At 30.5% G+C, this 19,804-nt stretch overlaps 1 protein-coding gene across 1 annotated transcript in view; it reads left to right on the top strand.

The window, feature by feature from the left end:
- LOC108775597 (allatostatin-A receptor) overlaps nucleotides 1-19,804 on the top strand; it is a 36,354-nt gene that overhangs the window by 925 nt on the left and 15,625 nt on the right. The window lies entirely within an intron of this gene.

Raw genomic sequence — 19,804 nt, 5'->3', positions numbered from 1 at the left:
GATGTAATGAACGCGAGATATTAGTTGGTGGCTTTTAAGAAAAGAAGATTCCTCTAATTTACCGATTCTAACTAGAATCGTCGAAGCATTTACGGGCTCGCGCTGAGTATAGTTCAGAATGACGTCCAATTATTCGGACAATGCCAGTTATCAGAGCTTCTAAGAATTTGATCCAGGAGATAGTGCTCAGAAAATTTACTCTCCATGCACAGAAATTTCATCAGAAATTTGATTGTCGAACGATATTCAATCTATATTTGATACTGAGAATTTTCTATCCACGATATAGATTTACGATTTCTTATTTATAATGATATATCAATTACCAATTTATCACTGAATCCGTAACGAAGAAGAATACCTTGAAAGAACACCCAATTCAATTTTATATTATCCTATATCGATGATCTCTGATACCAATTATGATTTTAATTAATGACTTTATTTTAGATTTACGATAACAATTCCGTGTAAAATTAGGAATATCAGAATTTGATTATAGAATTCGATTCTGATAACATCGATTTTGAATATGTTATTGATAATCTACGCTAAACACCTTTTACAATATAAAAACTGAAAAACACATTAATACATATAACACGATAAATATTGTATAAATGTAAGTGGAAAGAATGATAGCCGAATCTCATCTTTGGTACATAGGTATTTGTACGAACAATTTTTGTGATATAAAAACTTAAAAAAAAGTATTTATGTATTACACGATAAATATAAATTAAGTATGAAAAGATTAATAGTCAAATCTCATCTTTGGTGCATAATATACCTATACTTTTTATAACATGAAAATTTAAAAAAATATTAATGCATTACACGATAAATGTAAATTAAAGTAGGAAGATTGACAGTTAAATCTCATCTTTGATGCATAGCGTTATTCTCGTTTGGATATCAGATGATTAATGATCTTTGCGACTCGATTCGGAACAAACAAGAACACGACTGTGCGGTTGCATGGTCAGGCGCATATCAATGAAACTCACAAGAAATATGGTACTTAGCAAATAGACAAGCGAAATACGGAACGCAAAGTACAGAAAATAATGCAAAATATAAAAAAAACAGACACTGATACATAATTATTAAAATTTTAGTTTTGACAGGTTTGTGTTATAACAATGGAGAAGCAGGCTCTAAATCAGTAACAATGAAATTTGAAATTCAACACAGGCGATTGATTTTGATACGATCTGTAGAAGAGTCCTCGTGATGTCGTACTTCTTCCTCGTCACTCGTAAATAACGTAGCTGTTTTCTAGATAGGGCAATAGCGAAGTTGAGCGAAACGTCGATTCAATTCTTCAAACGGAGATTTCTTTCCTGCCGGTTGGAATTTATGCTCTCAATAAACGCCAGTATGTCCGATATGATTGCGGTTTTAAATAGTCAAAAAAGAGATACATTTTACAAATTTTTTTTTATAAAGAAATAAGAATTAAAGATGAATTTAGTTTTTCATTATTTTGCTGCTTATCATACACTATTAAATTCATAATGTCAAATTGTATCCAATTTGAGTTATTTCTACTCAATATGTTGTTATTTTAACCTTAAGAAATTAAACAATTTAATTTAAGAAAATTTATTAAATTTAATTCAATTATTTACTATAAATATGTCTTAATGGACGTTATTTTGAAACTAATCACACAAATGGATAGATTTACATTTTGACTCATATGTAAGTTAAAAATAACAATTTTTTGATATATCTATAACAGAGTATATGTCAAATATTTTTATTCTTATTCTTAAATTATATTGTATCTTATATTTACTTTCATAAATATTTATAGTAAATTTATACGAGTATCCGTAGTGTATTGAGCTCAGGATACGTTGTGTGTGGATTCGATAATTCTAAAAAACTGTGCAGATCAGTCATTCTTGTGGAAAAATTTTTAACAAGACATTGAAAAAGATCCATCCCGCCTCGGTAACAACGGTCTGTTTTTCATTCCTACACTAGACTGCACCAGAACTTTCTTTCTCGCATTCAACAAATATCGGATCTGTGAAACTAGCACGACATTCTGTCGATATCGACAAAATTACAACAGTTCCAGTAGCACTTTTCATAGTTTTACAATTTCTTATAAAAATAAATGATAGTTTCGCATTTTTATAATACTAAAAAATTAAAAATTAAAATGTCATGCTAACTTCGAGAATCTATAGCATGACACCTTTTCCTCTAAAGTACCAAAAAACAACAAATATTATCAATTTTGGCAACAGTTCCAATTAGTGCTACTCGAGCGTAGAACTCTACCGGTATTAACTAGAACTGGCGTTAAAATTGTTATAAACAACCAGCACGAAACTTTTTCTCAAAATTTCGTGTTGTACTTATATTTAAATTTTATAATTATTAGTAATTATTGGAATTTTGTGTTTTTATATTTTATATTATATATATTTTAGTAGAACTCGAGTAGTAGTGGAACTCTTGCTAAAATTGATAACGTCATTTTTTGGTACTTTACAAGAGAAAATGTCGTGCTAGATTCTTGAAGTTAGCACGACATATTTTTCATTTTTTATTTTTTAGTATTACAAATGCAGAACTATTATTTATTTTTATAAGAAACTATAGAACTATGAAAAATGCTACTGGAACTGTTGTAATTTTTTTGATATCGACAGAATTTGATGTCGTGCTAGCTTCACAGATTCCCAAATATCAAACATCTATTTTACTTCTAGAAGTGTACAAGTTTAACTCTTCAGAAAACAGAGCTATGTAAAATATCACACTCGAGTATCTCCTTCTATAATAAAGTTAGGATGCGCGTTAAACTGATCATTTCAATACGCTCGATTAAGATTTGTTTAGAATTATAACATTTTCTTCTTGTGTTAATTCTAAAAAGTGTCATTTGATATGAATGATGAATTTGAAATGTTCCAACTCGAAAAAGTTCTCTAATCCGACTCGCGTTTCTCGAACATGCGGTTTTGAAAACCAGAAATTCCAAACACGTGTCACACTGTCTGTCCACCAGATACATCCACTGTTATATAATTAAATATTCGTCCATCGAATTACGAACATGCCGATGCGAATATTTACTTTTCTCATAGCTATATTGTGTTCCTAAAACGAATAATTCGCCGACGGCTAAACGAACAATTGATAATTAAAACTGACACATTGTCAGTAAGATCGCGTTATAATAAAGATGCAATATTTGGATTAATCCTGCTTTATTAATAATTCCACATGTTTTTATAATACAATTATTATCATTGATTTATTGTATTATTTTGTTATTTATTAATAAAATTAAATTTTTTAATTTATAAAATTTTTGGAACTTTTTATTATTGTTTTAAAATAATCTAAGGTCGATTTTTTCTTGGTAAATACGTGATATATTGATACATTTAAATTATAAAGAATAAATAATGAAAACGAACAATAGATATGATAATTTGAACATCAGATAAACATTACCTTTAGATCTTGATTGTTATTCAAAGTTATTTCGAATCACCGCATTGTACCATTGGCGATCATTCTTGAGTCCAATTATTCCAGGCTCAATGCCTATCATCTTGTATGCATTCTACTGTAGATGGAAATGCAAATATCGGTTGTTGGCGCGATAAATCCCAAACAGTGCGCTCGTGTGATCGTTGCAAGCTGAAATTTCAATTTGTTTTTCTCTCTCCTTGACTCGTTTTATCTCGGTAATGTACCGGGATAATCACCAAGCACCAATTTCTCTGACTTCTTTTTGTTTCGTAAATCGCATGACTAGCAAATCGAGCTGCCTGAACCGAAACGAACTTTTCTAAACTAAGCTCCAGTATCATTGAAAAAGCTTTATCAAGCGAGATGTTATCTCTATTATGATACTATTATTCGTTCCAAATAATACATTTAATTTGTATTATTATTAATTTAATAAATTCTTGGATATATTCGAGAAATTCGAAAAATTTATAATCGATGCACATTATTAAATAAACGAAAGCACATACCTGTACAGAATTTAATACAAACACATTTATTGTAGAGAAGAATAATAGTAAATAAAGCAATATTTTTGTATTAAAACTACCATATTATATGCAGGAAATGTCAAACTGTTTATGTGTTTTTGTAAAAGCGCATTAAATAAATTATTATAAAACATTTAATTGTAAATTATAAATTATTGGTTTGTTATCTACAATTATACATTTTGCGTTTATTATTAATTCTCTTATTCAAATAATGAGTGAGATTTGTATACAGATTATTGGTTACTGCGGATTTATAATGTGAGTTTATGATTTACAATTTCCTTTACAGAGATATGCAATCTGCCAGCAATTCAGAAAGTCGAAATGCGATATAAACGCAAGCATTAACCTAATTGGCAGCTCGTAAATCCAAGTGTGCAATAATTGTGTAGTTCAATAATTGTACGGTTTATTCTGTTACACGTGACAAAACATTTTACAATAAATAATATAATTGAAACAAGGAGAAGCAAAAATAATAGATAGCAAGTTTGATACAATTAATCCTTGAAATAAATATGCTACATTTGCAGAAAATTTATATATTTGTCGATATTTCCAGTTATTTTTTAACTATACCCACGTTACATATTATGTAATCACTAAGTTTTATTATGTATACTCGCAAAAATATTTTTTTATCTGCTTGAAGGATTTAAAATTTAATTTCATGTAGATTTATGCTCTTAATGCTCATTCAACCATCTTGGATTGTGATATTAAAAGTAAGAAAAATATATAAAGCAAATTCTTGCAAACTACAAATATTAGTATTTTTTAATAAAATATTTATATTCGATAAAATATAGATTTGTAAAATATATCGAAATTTCTTCTCGCGCGTTTTAATACAATAATAAATAACCATATATTCAATCATATTTAATTACAAAACGAAACAAGTCTAAATCTACAAATAAGAAAAAACGAAACGCATTATAAAACAACTGTCGAATTGTGATAATTTTATTCTATTCCAAAATAAAAGAATTTTTAGCACATTTTACAACTACATTCAATCAAATGCAAATATTATTTTATTAAAACAAATTTTTATTGTTATATATTTTGCAAGAATTTTTATTACCATATATTTTCTCGCTTCTAACGTCATCAATCCGAATATCCACAGATATTAGTTAGGAGCCTTAAATTTGTAACTACCTTACTTTCGCGCGGAGTAGCTCGCCGGAATTATGCGATTCGCAAAAAGAGGTTCGTTAATTCGAAGAGAGGAGATGCAGAAAAATATAACGCCGTGCACAGTTTATGAAAACAGGACGTGTTTATTGTCTATAGATACAAATCAGCTGTGAGATATAATGTGTACGTATGTGTGTATGTATCACAGAACAAACGGTGTACGCGTGTGTGTATGTACGTGTATGCTTCGCAACAGGAATATAGTACAAAAACGGCGGTGTCGATTACACGGTTCGTATACAGAAGAAACCGCGTCGGGGACCTTTAAATCCCTCGGCGCGTGAAACAGGCGCGGGCTTCGCGGGGCGCAGTCGGCGGTACGGTATCGTATGCAATTCGCGTACACGGGTATACGGCAGTGGGCGGTGTCGCGGTGCGAAATATCTGTGCGTGTTTCTCCGATGCGATGGGGAAACGATTGTCGACGAGGATAGCGGTGCACTGGCGATCGACTGCCGAGAACGTTCTACCCCTTTTTCTCGTCGAGTTACTAGAGAGGATCATGATTCGCTCGTAGCTAGACGAAATTGAGAGACGGTAGCAACAATCGAGTATTTTATACTGATTGTTGCTCCCGCTCGTTTTATTCCGTCCCGATTCGGTCGCGCTCGTCGATCGACGATCCTCGCGGAGGAAGCGTCGATCGGCAATCTTTAGTGGCGCTCGATCGGATGAATACTAACGGGATGTTACTTATTTAAAATTATTTTGAGAATTATACACATATTTAATATAAATAATATTTGATAATACGTAATAACATATATCAATTTGAATATTTTGAGTATCATTGCATGGAAATCTCTTAATTACAATAATAATGCCAATACATGAATACGTCTTTATTATTGAATTGCTTCAGAATTGCTAATTAATAATATTTTAATTCATATACATATTGATACTATATAACATTTATATTTGCTAATTATTTTGGTGAATAATATTATGAACTTTTGATACCACATACTTAAAGGTGTAATAATCACGATAACCTTTGATAAATTATGACTAATTAATATGCGTAATAATACGTATAACTTTTGCTGCTAGGACTCGATTAAAATGATAACTACATTCGAAACGTCGCGAATGGCCTGTCCGTATAGTACTTTCGTCGATTGAACTCTCCCATGTAATATCCGCCGTAGGAAATAGAATCGGAAAAACTCGTTCTTCTTTGAGCAACAATCGAAAATAATCTATTTTTCACCAATGGGCTTCGATTTCACGCTCATCCGCGATTTTGGACATTGGTTACTGCGTTCATATGGCTCGCAATGCGCTACGAAAGGATTCCCCGTTTGCGGGACCCTCGCTGCTTTATGCTGTTAAGACTCGATTGTAGTCTCGATTCAGCAGAAAGGCTTGAATAGGATACTCACGTGCGACGACGGACAATACGCTTCCTCAAAGACATCGCACTTGAGAGTGTGCGGAAACTTAAAGCGAAACTTACGTAATCTATAATAGTGGCGAGAAGACGCGATTGAAAGACAAATCGAATTAGAATTTAGAACTTCCGTTTTAGAGAATCCATTAGAAGTGGAAGTTATAACCGCTTAAAATTAATAGAGTGAGCTGAAGTAAATAAATAAATTATTGAACATCTCATAATTCAACGATAAAATTTTAAAGAAATTAAAAACGCAGTATTGTTTTTATTGAATCTAATAAAGAAACATCCCCTATTTTTTTTATATGAAATAGACTTTTAATATGAGATGAAGGAGTCTCTGCTAAATAAATTAATAAATGCCATTTGTTAGTCTTACGAACTTACTGCTCTTAGGATGAAATCTATTTAATCGAAAATTCATTAATAAATTGTACGTATAGTCATTGCGAAAAAATTTGTGAAATTGGATTTTGTCAAGTTTCATTAAAATGAGTTTGTAAACGCTTTAAGTTTTACAATTTATTATACAGGGTATTCTCGGGTCAAACCGCTAAACTTAAAATATGAATATATATATTTCGATTTTATATTCAATACCTTTTATAGTCAATACCTTAAAGCTTCTTAAATTCTCTACAAAATATCATTTTAAAGAAAATTTAATAAGCTTTAAGATTATATTTTTAAATTCAATAGACTTCCGGTAATTACACAAAATGAATTCAGCATCTCGTAAGGAAGACTTTTTGCACATATAGATCTATCTTTGGCTTAACTGGTGCTGAACAGAAAACTGACACTTTCAGTAAATGAACAGGTTAACAGAAAAAAAGCTGCCAATACTTCAAATTACTCAATTATTCAATTATCATCTTCATATGTAATGAATTTCTTCTTTCCCTCTTTATTTTCTTCTTTCTTTCTCATTTAGCACCAAAAAACTTCAATTATATATAAATTAAATACACTCAACTAATTCGTCAACGACTATCTCACTACAAAGAATTTCTTTATCGTTCTCATTCTTTTCCATCACGTGATACTGTTTTTACTACTTTCATCGCTTGATATTTTCTAAAAAATATAAATATAGACATTTGCAGATGTGTTTGCAAATATTTAATTTTTGATCTTTTTAATTTTAAAATTGTATTTCAACAAAAATTATATTTTAACGAAAGAATGAAAAATAATATATGAAGAAGGAATTGAATAAATTTTATTTTAATTTGATTCACTTCACATTATTGCTGTTTTATTATTCAAGAATATAAACTAGAGACAAGCTAATTCTATTGGTTTGATGTCATTTACATATTTTTAGCTAGAGAAAAACTTTTCCCTATTATTAACGTCTATCTTTAGAATGCCTCTCAGTTAGATTTGTCTTTAGAATGAATCTCCTTAAAAATGTTTTTCTCACTCTTGATCTTTTAAGAAATTCTTATGTTTTATCACAAATATTCTACTTTGCTTATTTTTTATCGTTATAAATCACCCTCGCGAAATTTTGAAGAAAATATTTTATTATTTCTCTGTATATAAAATATTTTTCACGAAAATTGTTTAATTGCAAGTAAAACAAAGTCGAAACAGATTGTACAAAATTTAAAGAATGTAAATTTTTCATTTAGTATTTTAGTATATTATATTACATTTTTATTGCAAAATAAAAAAGACGTATGTATACATAATGATATTGTTCAAAATTTGAAGAGGATCACGGAGGTAAATTGTTCATTTAATGCAGCTCATTGAAAATTTGATAAAAATTTAAGATAGACGATGCATTACTTCGTGAAAGAATATATGAAGGAAATAGACAACAAACCCGGAGGAGAATAATCGATAGGCAAACTATGAACGAAACTTTAGAATATTTATCCGAGCAGCTCTCTTTCGCTGCAGTCCCGCGATTCAGGGATTCATCATGTTTCCCTAATGGAAAAGATGCAGTGTATATCCAGTTTTTACTCTTCTCTTATTACGCCGATATTATTTCTAATAGAGACTTTTTACGGTAATGCACGTTGTTCTTTTTATTATACATTTGATACTTCAATATTATTTTAGCTCTCTATTTTAAGCTTATCCAATGCTGAAAGGCATTCTTTTTAGAAACTAAGTGTATTATTTTTAATCCAACTCGCGACTCTTGTATTTATTTCTCTGCCCGTCTTGCATTTCGCGACAATTTTCACGTAATCGGATATTGCAAATATTTCTTGAAATTCTTACTCCAGAAACTTGTATACAGTTTGTAATTCGATAAAACCGTGGGCGATGTAACTTTCAACATGTCTTTCATGTCTTATCGCGATCCAACAGATTATCAAATGTCGTTTCATACTTCTTTGTTTGTTTGCAAATGTCTTAAACCTCTTAGCAACCATTTCTTACACCTTCTCCTTCCTTTCAAGTGCGTGTAAAGGAAAACAGTCTCGAATCTTTTAGCGCACATGACACTTGTTGTACTTTAAAAAATATAAATATAGATTTAACATCAGAGAGAGAGAGGTGGTCTATATAAGTTTCACCGTGTTGTCTTAATTGTAATTGCCCCCCCCCCCTCCTCCCCTCAATAAACGAAATCCTGCTACGCCCCTGTCGAATTGTAACAGCAAATTCGATTGAACGCACTGATTAAAACCATCATACATAAATTGACGTAAAAATATGTATATTAACATAAATACATATATATTAAACATTGAAATTATTAATATATTTTGTGTTGTTTTCTAAAATTTATTTTTGGCATTTTATCATGTTCAAGATATTTTCATTTCACTTTTACATTCAGATTAGTGAACAAGATTAGTGTGCAACAGCTTGAATATGCATCAGTGCGCACTAGTGTATCCAATCGAATTTGCTAGATGACACGCTATTCTTCATGCATTATGTTATCGAACTATAACAGCTCGTGCAACGACACGTAAATGTCGGAGTCACGCTAACGCTTTTGGTTATCGCATATAACGGGATAATTAAATCCACGTTACAGATTCGAAGACAATCATATTCCTATATCTTTACAAAAATCTAACATTGGGTAATTGAATTCTGGCTAATTTATTATTGAAAGGCATAATTAGTTGCTTAGGCTCAGTTCCATCAATAAAATTAACTTTAATTTCGTTGCAAGTTATTAACTTTTTCTATATAATAATGCTTGTTATTGAATTAGAAAAAAATAAGAAGTAAATTGAACCGAGATTGAAGTTAATCTTATTGATGGAACCGGGCCTTATTTAAACAGTGCTTTTAATACTTAAAATAAGTACACAATAATTTTGAATTGTTAAAATAAGTAATTTATATATAATTTATTACTGTCTTTTAGTATTATATAAATTGGCTAATATGTGATCTTTGTAAGAGCACTCGTAAGTTGTCAAACGGTAAAACGAGATCTCTTTTAAATGTGAAACATTCACGCATGTAATTCCGAAATAAATCGTGAGGTATAGATCGTCCCTTATAATGTCCTTTATAAATGTCGCGAGACCAAAAAATTCTCTCCAATCTCTGGTCGAGTAAAAAGAAGTCCAGCGAATCCGAAGGATATTCTACGAGCGATAAGGCTGTTCACATGTCACTACCATGTTCTGCTGACCACGCTATTTCCCCAAGATCTCTAACACGGTCACTGCACGACTTAAACTTGAGATGTTTAACCTTATCAGTCGACTTTTTATTTTCTTTCTTTTCCTTTGAAAAGTATCTTAGTTTGGACACATGTATTGTGAAATAAAATCGGTAAAAAGTAGAAATATAATGAATTTTGTTTCTTCATGATTAAAAGTATGAATTTTTTTTGTGGGGGATAAAAATATTTTATTAAAGGAATTGTTTATTAGAATAGTCTGTATACATTCGTATAATACGGAATACAAAAAAATTTGCAACTGTGCTAATACTAAAATATAAAAATTATATTTCTAAATGTTTATTATTGCGTAATATTTAATTTGGTAATTGTTAACACTAATTTCATTGATTTATATTTATGTTATATATTTACGCTTGAAGAATTGAAAATGTTTGATGTATTCGCAGAAACAATTCTAATGTAATAGCAATAATTTAGAGTATTTAATATAAATGTATAATATCTCAAGAGATAATGAGATTCAAACCATGAAATTAATTTTGAAATGATGGGAAAGCATAGCAACGATATTGCTTTCCGATGTAAACAATATATTGGCTCCAGATAGAATTATTTTAAGCGTTATTATTTGAGAGATCTAATTTCTAATTCCTTCTAATAAATATATAAACATGCAACTAAAAAATATCCAACGGTGATGTGTGGAAAAACGAATTTTACGGAATTGACACTTTCAATAATGTTTGTACAGGAAGATGGATAAGCTTCGGTTGGTGAGAGATATTCGCATTTGTGAGGATTCAATGCACGCTGCGCGATATTATGAAATTTATAGTGGCATGCACCTGTCGCCTGCCGCGAATTCACAAAATATTTCCGCAACATCCCTCTTCTCCTTTTTCCCGGCAATCGAATATGATCTGCATAATCGCTGCAAGAGTTATCAACACTTCCTCTCGCAACGTAAATCTATCATACAGAGTATATACTTACAGAATAATACACAAGCAAAAATCGGTTTTTTTTTTTCAATTCTCTCTCACATTTCCACGAAGGACAAATTGCAAAGTTGCAATTTAAGTCCTATTATCTCAACCCACTGAACCCTATTTCAGTGTCTCAACCACGTAATTTTTATATGCGCGTTATACATTATAGAATTTTAAACAATTTGAACCGACACCAACTTCATTTCTATATTTTACCCCATTAAAAAAAGAAAGATGATTCTTTTAACATTTACTTCCATAACAAAAGGTTTACATTTACATCACAATAGACTCACAATAGTAACGAAAACGCTATGATGTCATTATGAACAAAGGGTTACAGTAACATTACATTATTATCTTCATCTGTATATGTTATCACAGTAAGGTACAACTTTTATCACAGCTGCATAATGATGCCATAGCGATATCATACCTGTGACAAAGCGGACATTTGCACGTCATCGTGACTTTGCTGTGATATCATTCCTGTGACAAAGCGGACATTCGCACGTCACCGTGACATTGTGATATTATTATGACCTTTTTGCTATGAGGATAAATATTAGAAAAAATAAAATAAATTTTTTATTTAATTTTATTCCATTAATTTATTTTGATAAGTATACTACTTCAAAATACTACTGATTCATTTTTGTATAAATTTTTTTTGTATAAATTATTTTTGTATAAATTTCTTTTCTTTTAATAAACTCTTTTTACTATGGGAATAAATATTATAAATATAAAGAGTAAAACGTATATTTTATTTAATTTCTCATTCCATTAGTTTGTTTATAAGCATTTAAAGTACTATATTGACGTAGTTTTCTACAATTTCTTTCCTCTTAATAATAATCTCGATACTCTCATACCTCTCTCAAAATATCAATATTTTCTTTTGGATCATATACATACGATTTGTACAGACTCTCGAAAGGAGGAACTAGGAATGCATCATGAGAGGAACGAATAAGATTTGTGAATCTCGACTTCAACCAAATCCGTCTTTGCTGAGAATGTAATCGATAACACGCTACATTTATGAAAATTTAAATCAACACGATGAAATAGAAAAGCGGCCCTGAAATGGATATTTACTCGATAACTGATACTGAAGGAAGCTTTCTTGAGAAACCAGTGATAGATACAAACATATCATATAGCGAATCTTATGCAAATAAACTACTATAAGGGCACACGAGAAGTTCTCTGGGCTCTTTTATACACAAGATATTTTCAATTCAAATAGCGTATCATATCTTCTCTCGAATTTGAAATCTTTATCTCGAATTTGAATGCTTTATCTCGAGTACATGCGAGAATTGGCGCGAGTCTCTTCCTTTTGAGTCTTTTCCTTTTTGGACCTCTGGTGGCGAGCCGCCACCAATACATAGGTTTTGTCAGAGAGCATTAGTTCTTTGTGTGAAGACAAAGGACATGCCCAACGAATCTTCAGTTGTTTATTTAAGCATAGATTTTACATTTATCATACGAATTTTAGCAAGAATTTAAAAAGGCTTCAAGCTGCGATATGCATCTGAAGGATGTATCACCTTGGCAGCTGGTGCATCGCCAGATTTTAAATGATTCATGATTTTTGTTATATCTTAAGAATTAATAACCGCAAGAGTCTCAAACGGCATTAGGCTATTCCTCCGCTCTTATGAGTCATTATCCGATGCGTCTTTGCTGGTTTTAAATTGCAATTATTGAATTATTAAAGATTTTACTTGATTCGTTGCGCACGCGCAATGTCGCGAACGTTTGGATCGGCCGTGACGTCACGCGGCAACCGCGCGATCACGATCGATCAGCTGTCGAAGCTATTTTCGGCATTGCCATGGCAACACATACCGCTTTCGTGACGTCGCGCCGAAGCGATACATGAGATCTTTCAGCGGACGTAACATTTTTAATTTTAATATTGATTGTTACACACAATTTTTTTTTTTTTTTTTTCATATTGATTACTAAATGATGTAATTATTAAATCGAATATCTTACTTTAACATTACAAAAAAGTAACAAAGATGTAACACGTCGTCATTGCTTTCTAAGTAATGATAACGAATTACATTTTACAAAAAGTATAATAATAACAACATATTTTTATGAATTGACATTTTCAATCCTGATTACAAATGAAATCACGAGAAATTATATAATAATTAATAAAATACATGTTTGGATTTTTTAATCAACAGATACAATACTCATATAAGGAATAAATACCTATAGGCATGATACGATCGATCTAGAAATCCGAAAATAGAGAGCTTAAATAATGTTCCTTGTGCAGTTCCGTAGTGCCTATATTGATCGTAAGATATGTATGTTACGTAAATACAATGCGTGATTATATACGTTGCAATATTCATCACAAACACACGCAGCGCATTAGATGTCTACTTTGCGTTCAGTGTAGGATGCAGTGCTATGCTATCGAGGAAAATCAATTTCTCGGAAGAATCTATGTGCTACTATATAGCAAAGCAATGAAGAAGACTCTTGACGTGCCAGAAAGACGGAAATAGGTGATCTACTGAACAAAAGACACTTATTGAACAAGTACTACAAACGTTCATTGGACACACGCCCATGCTTCAGTACTTTTCCTGAGGAAAATTAACTGAAGAATTTCCGTGAAATATTGAAATTTCTTTAACAGTAATGTTTATTATTACAAAAAAAATGCATCTTACGTACAGCGTTATCCTTAGTCATAAATATAGTCAATTATTAATTTGATTATTCAATTATGTTTGTTAAAAAATTGATTGTTTTCAAACATTTTTATTAATTTGATTAACTCAATCACATTATTCTAACATTAGTCTGAATTTATTTGAATAATTCAACATTAAATTGAAAGCGAATAGATGCTGCGTAGATTACAACGAACAAAAAGTGCAAAATTAACAAGATTTACATTATTTGCACACAAATTATTTATGAACTGTTAAAACGATTTTATTTCATAATTAAATAGCAGAATTATTTAACTTTTTAAAATTCACAAAATGGTATATTCTTTGAAACATAAAAGAATTCAAATATTATCATCATTGATGATCATTCTATCTTATAATAATTACAAATCAAGTTTAAATTATAAAAGCAAAGAAGTAAATTTCTCTTCCACTAATTTGTTTTTTTAAATGGCGTCTTATTGATTTTAACATATACGAAAAGAACGATTTTGCTAAAGTATCTAAAAATTTTGCTAAATCTAAAAATAATTTTATTGTATTTTTAAAGTAGTCATTTCAACGCTGAAATTTCAATCATGATGAGCAATTTGCAAAAAATGTTTAACAATCCCTTGTTTGAGAATCCTATATACTTATTTTAATAGTACAACAAAATTTTATCCAACAAAATTATTTTCAAATTTATATATCAACCTAAAGTTTTAGATATTTTAACAATTCCGTTCTTTCGGTGTAAATATTAACATGTTCATGTATCTAACATTTTAAGTAAAATTAAAAAATAATTATTAACTTAAAAAATGTAAAACGACAGTTTAGAATAAAAAATACAGTTTTTTATTTCGATATATGTATATCATAAGACTTTACAAAATTCAGTTCTTTTAATAAAAAATATTGTCTGAAATACTTTCTATTAACATATCTTACTGCCAGTAGAAAAAGTTTTCCTTGTTTGCTTTGCTTTCACAGGAATTGAAATTACATGAAAAGTTTATAATAACACGAGCATTATTTCTATCTCGGTAGACATGTACAACATGACGCACAATTATTTTACATAGCGTGCAAAGAAGCTATATATATTACGTATAATATGCAAAAAAAACAGTGAAATAACGAAGGGTGGAGACTTTCGCGGAAAATAACGCTACTTTCTTTCTTTAAATTACACTTTTCTAAAATTTATTTTATTTATAGTTTTTTTGCATTCTTTTACATTTCCCAGGAAAACGGAATATAACCATTACAGTTAAAAAAACTGTAAGAATTATTATGACTGTAAGAATTATAATAAGTATTCTAATTACTTTAAACAATAATGCACTTGAAATGTATTTTTTGTTATTTTTATGGTTTTGTATATTGCAACAAATGCAGTGGAAATTCTTGTAACCCCATAAATTATCGCTGAAGTTTTATCTATCCATCCATCTATTGATTTACATTAAACAACAGTTACTCCTAATATTTCGAAAATTTATATTCTGTTATCTAGCAGTTCTCACGACCTGATTATCTCCGATTTTCCAAGCGAACAGATTGGATCTCGCTGGGGATACAGAGGAGGGAATGTTATGAATTAAATAATTGCAACATGCTCAGGTGCACAGTGAAAAAGGTCGAACAGCAGGATTTAAATTATTCTCTGTTTGTATAAATGTTTTGGCCGATTTTACGATAGCTATATAAATTTCCGTGATTGTTCCGGCGAAATTCGCCCGAAGAGATCCATCCAGCGGTGGGTGTAAAACACGAAACGATTTTCGATTAATGTCACGTACACGACTATTCGGTGAAGTTACACCATCGAAAAGTTCGTATAATCGACAAGTTCTAAGATTACTTTAATAGAGAAATTACAAGAAAGATTACCACTTCCTATTATAAAAAAAAACGTGATCTTTTGTTTTGTTTTAATAATCGCAGTCGTAGTATTTAAATATATGTACAAATACCTATAATAACGTGAAAAAATTTTAATTTTTTTAAAATTAAATCCAGAACTTTTCATAAATAATTTGATTTTTTGTCTGGAAATGCCAATTGTTTTATTCTTCGAACATGCTTATTATTAGCATAAAGAATAAAATGCAAAGGAAAAATACGCATTGTGTAACTATTGTAATCTGTTATCATAAAATCTCGCTTTTTGTCGAATTTTCTTGATAATATCTGATTCATATTTCATTTTTAATACTCTGACTTTTTCATTTTGTAAATTAAATTTGTGACGTGATTTTATTTTTCGTTACAAATCTTTATTTTTTTAACTTCTCTGTCAATTTGCCCAACGCGAAACTTTTCTACATATCGGTTTTCTTGATCCGTGAATAAATTTGCAACTCACCAGTAGTCGCAATGCAAATAGATATTAATTTCCGTAAGAGGCATTGAGAAAATATTTTTATTGATTTACATTTTGACAAACATATGACATAAAAAAACGCTTAAAAAGAGAAAAAAATGTAATGAAAAATATAATAATAATAATAACAGAAATAAAGTAAATACGGGATTGAGAAATTTATGGAGCTGTCAAGTAATAAAAACGTTTTATTTTTACAATATCGAATTTAAATAACAAATGTTTTACTTCAGTTTTAAACTGAATTTTACGTTAACAAACATATAATTTTTTGTAAGGAATCTTATTACATGAATATACTCAAAATTTTAAATTAAAAAACTTATGTATTATAATACTAGAGAGTGTGATACAAATAGTAAGTTTTATTTTAATAGAAAATTTAAATGCAATATGCCATAAATATATAGTAAGTAAGTAATAAATTATGATGCAATACTTTCAAACCTCCTTTGAGAAAAAACTAGCTCTCTGCATATAATAATATAAAATAAAGTGAAAGGTAAAGGAAAAGATGCACAAAAGAGTGGAGGAAGTAATAAAAAGAAACGATAACTGAAACCATGCAGAGAATTCGTAAAATATGGACACACAATTTTGCACAAACGACTAACTATTGGAAAACGCGATCGGTGCATCCAGCAAGTAAAACTTCGCTTTTCCTACATATACATATATATCTGCCCGTATTCATATACGAGCATGTGCAAATGCACTACTCAACGATCGCAAACTTTGTGAACAGCCGGTGGAATTATTTATAATGCTGGCTATTCGCAAGAGAATAAAGAGTTTAGGACAAATCGATAATAACTTCATCAATCGTTATCTTTCTAAACTAGTCTCACGTTCTCCTCGTCCTTTTATCTCTCTCTCTTTCTTATCTCCATCCTTTTTTCTTCTACCTTCTTTATTATTCTTTATAGAGAAAGTAAACGAGGTGAGAAAGTGATCGATCGAAAAGACACAATAGCGATACGATATCAGAAATAAAAATTTAAACAGCAGGAGAAAAGACGAATTTTATTAATAAGAATCATTAGATTTAGCAAGTAAAGCGAAAAATATATATACATAATTCTGATTTCTGATTTCTTATCTTTGTACGAGTTTCATTAAATCACGAATTGTTATTTCGCTTTCTTTTTAGCGTAGAAAGACTTTTATTTCTCAGATTGCACAATATCGTTTGACAAGATTGTAAATTATGCACCAGATCATTCGGATCTACGGAAAAAAATCGAGTAACTCTCTAATAAATTAATCCACCTTATTTAAATAAACAACGATAATCCGACGCAAAAAATATTCCATTCTTTCTTTATCATGGTATACATTTTCGAATTTAAAAAATAGAAGTGTTACTTCATTCTTTTCCATAAAATTAGTGAAGCATTAACGCTTCGATTATGGCTAGTTTATTAAGCTAAACGTTGTTTGCTCAGTCAGATATCTTCTAACTTGTTTCGCGTGAATTTGCCATTAATAGGATAAAGGAAAGCTAATAGAGACTTTGCGATAACGAATTTCAAACACGATAATCGCTATTGTCATGTTAATTCAATGAATAATAATATAAAACTTTCTCATACCAATTAATGAACTAACAGAATGGCAACTAGATAAAAAGAATTCTAAATATAATAATAAAACAATCGTTTTTTTTTTCGTAACATTAAACTTTATTTCTTTTGAAAAAAAAAAATTATATATAAATTAAGAGAAAAAATCCAAATCTTTCAATAATTCATTTACTATTTAATTTTATATTTGTGCGCAATAGTGCTTGTAGGTCATCGATTTGCAGCCAATAATTTTTCTGAGCAAATGAACAATCGCACGTGGCAAATAGGATGTCAATAAACAATACTGTTGACAATTAATTTGTAGGCAGACGAGATTTTCCGATCATAAGCAGGAATGTGTTTCAATAATCCATAATAATTATTATTTTTCTTTCATAAACACAAAACAATCTTTTAAAAAGTTATACACTTTTTGTAATTTTTCCATAAAATTAATTGACACAATAATTTCCTTTTTATAATCAATATTTAATAATTTTTTCATTTTTGTAACAATTTGTTGCCGCACGACGCGAATCGGTATCCGGATTCTAATTGAATTTTTCATCACGCATATACGAATTTGAGTGATTAGCGGATCCACCTCTCTATAGTGACTTTTGATTGATCATTGCTGTCAGCATAGCGACACGTTCAAAAGGGGAAAGACAATAATAAGATCGTTACTATTTTTTGGCCTCTAGATCGGTCGAGTGCAAAAATAAACAAACACGTTTCTTATACCGAGATCGTACGAAAGTCGAAATAATATAGGTACATAATGTATCGAACGATCCAGAAGCCTCGTTTAAACATCCTAACGGAATTCTGAACACAATTAATTGCAAAATTAATTCTTTTATAATATATATTAGAAATTTTTTTTTGTGCTCCGCGATCCTATTATTAATTGTTGTTTTTTTGTTAACTTTGCTGATCTAATCATGCGTTTTAATAGATTAATAACCATATTCCAAAATCAATGTTAACTTCCCAATTTCTGTGAACAGTTTAACGGATTCGTTCGTAATAACTATAAGCGTCTACGAAAGTATGCAAATTAGCCATAGTTACATTTCGCACCTTTTTGTTATTGGCATTCGATCGAAACTAGCCGAGTTAACGAGATGCGATCATTGTCGGCAGGTAGGTGCTGAAGCATTCGAAAGCTGCCAGGAATGTTCTATTTAACAAAGAGAATTCATTCGTATTCTCTAGTGTCTGTCTGAGACTGTGTTAGCGGATATATCCTGAAATGGGGCACCGACCCGTCATTTCCAATAGAGAATACCTAAGGAACAATACGATATTTCTCGTCTGGACACGATAACTGGCAGTAATTATGTTTAAATAGAACGGAAGGAAACAACATGTATAGAATATATATATTAGGTGTACAGAAAAGTTCTGACTTTTTTTTTGTAAAATTCAATCTTTATTCAAAAACAAACGAAAAAATATTAATCAGCGAAATATTCTCCGTTTGCATCAACGACCTTTTGCCATATTTCGGGTAGCTTGCGAATTCCTTGACGATAGAAATTCGCCGGCTTCGAAGCGATAAAGTCATCAATGCATTTTCGTATCTCTTCTAATTCAATTCGAAATGCGTATCAGCCAAATGATGCTGCAGCGATCGGAATAGGTAGTAATCGGGAAAGCGCCATGTCATGGACTATACGCTGCGTGCGGAAGAAGTCTAGCGCAAAGAGATATGGTCCTGAGTCGCTTTCGCAACATGTGGTCGAGCATTGTCATGAAGCAAGAATACTTGACGACGTCCTTGGCCAGTAAATGGCCTCTTTTCTTCTAATGCATCGCTCAAATTGGTCAATTGTTGTTGGTAGCGGTCTGCCGTGATTGTTTCTCACCCGTTTATATCCAGCAGTGCTTGCAATTCGTCCGTTTTAATCTTT

The sequence above is a fragment of the Cyphomyrmex costatus genome, unplaced genomic scaffold (assembly GCF_001594065.2).
Source record: "Cyphomyrmex costatus isolate MS0001 unplaced genomic scaffold, Ccosl1.0 scaffold302, whole genome shotgun sequence".
Lineage (NCBI taxonomy): Eukaryota > Metazoa > Arthropoda > Insecta > Hymenoptera > Formicidae > Cyphomyrmex > Cyphomyrmex costatus.
This window is presented reverse-complemented; position numbering and strand designations above follow the sequence as displayed.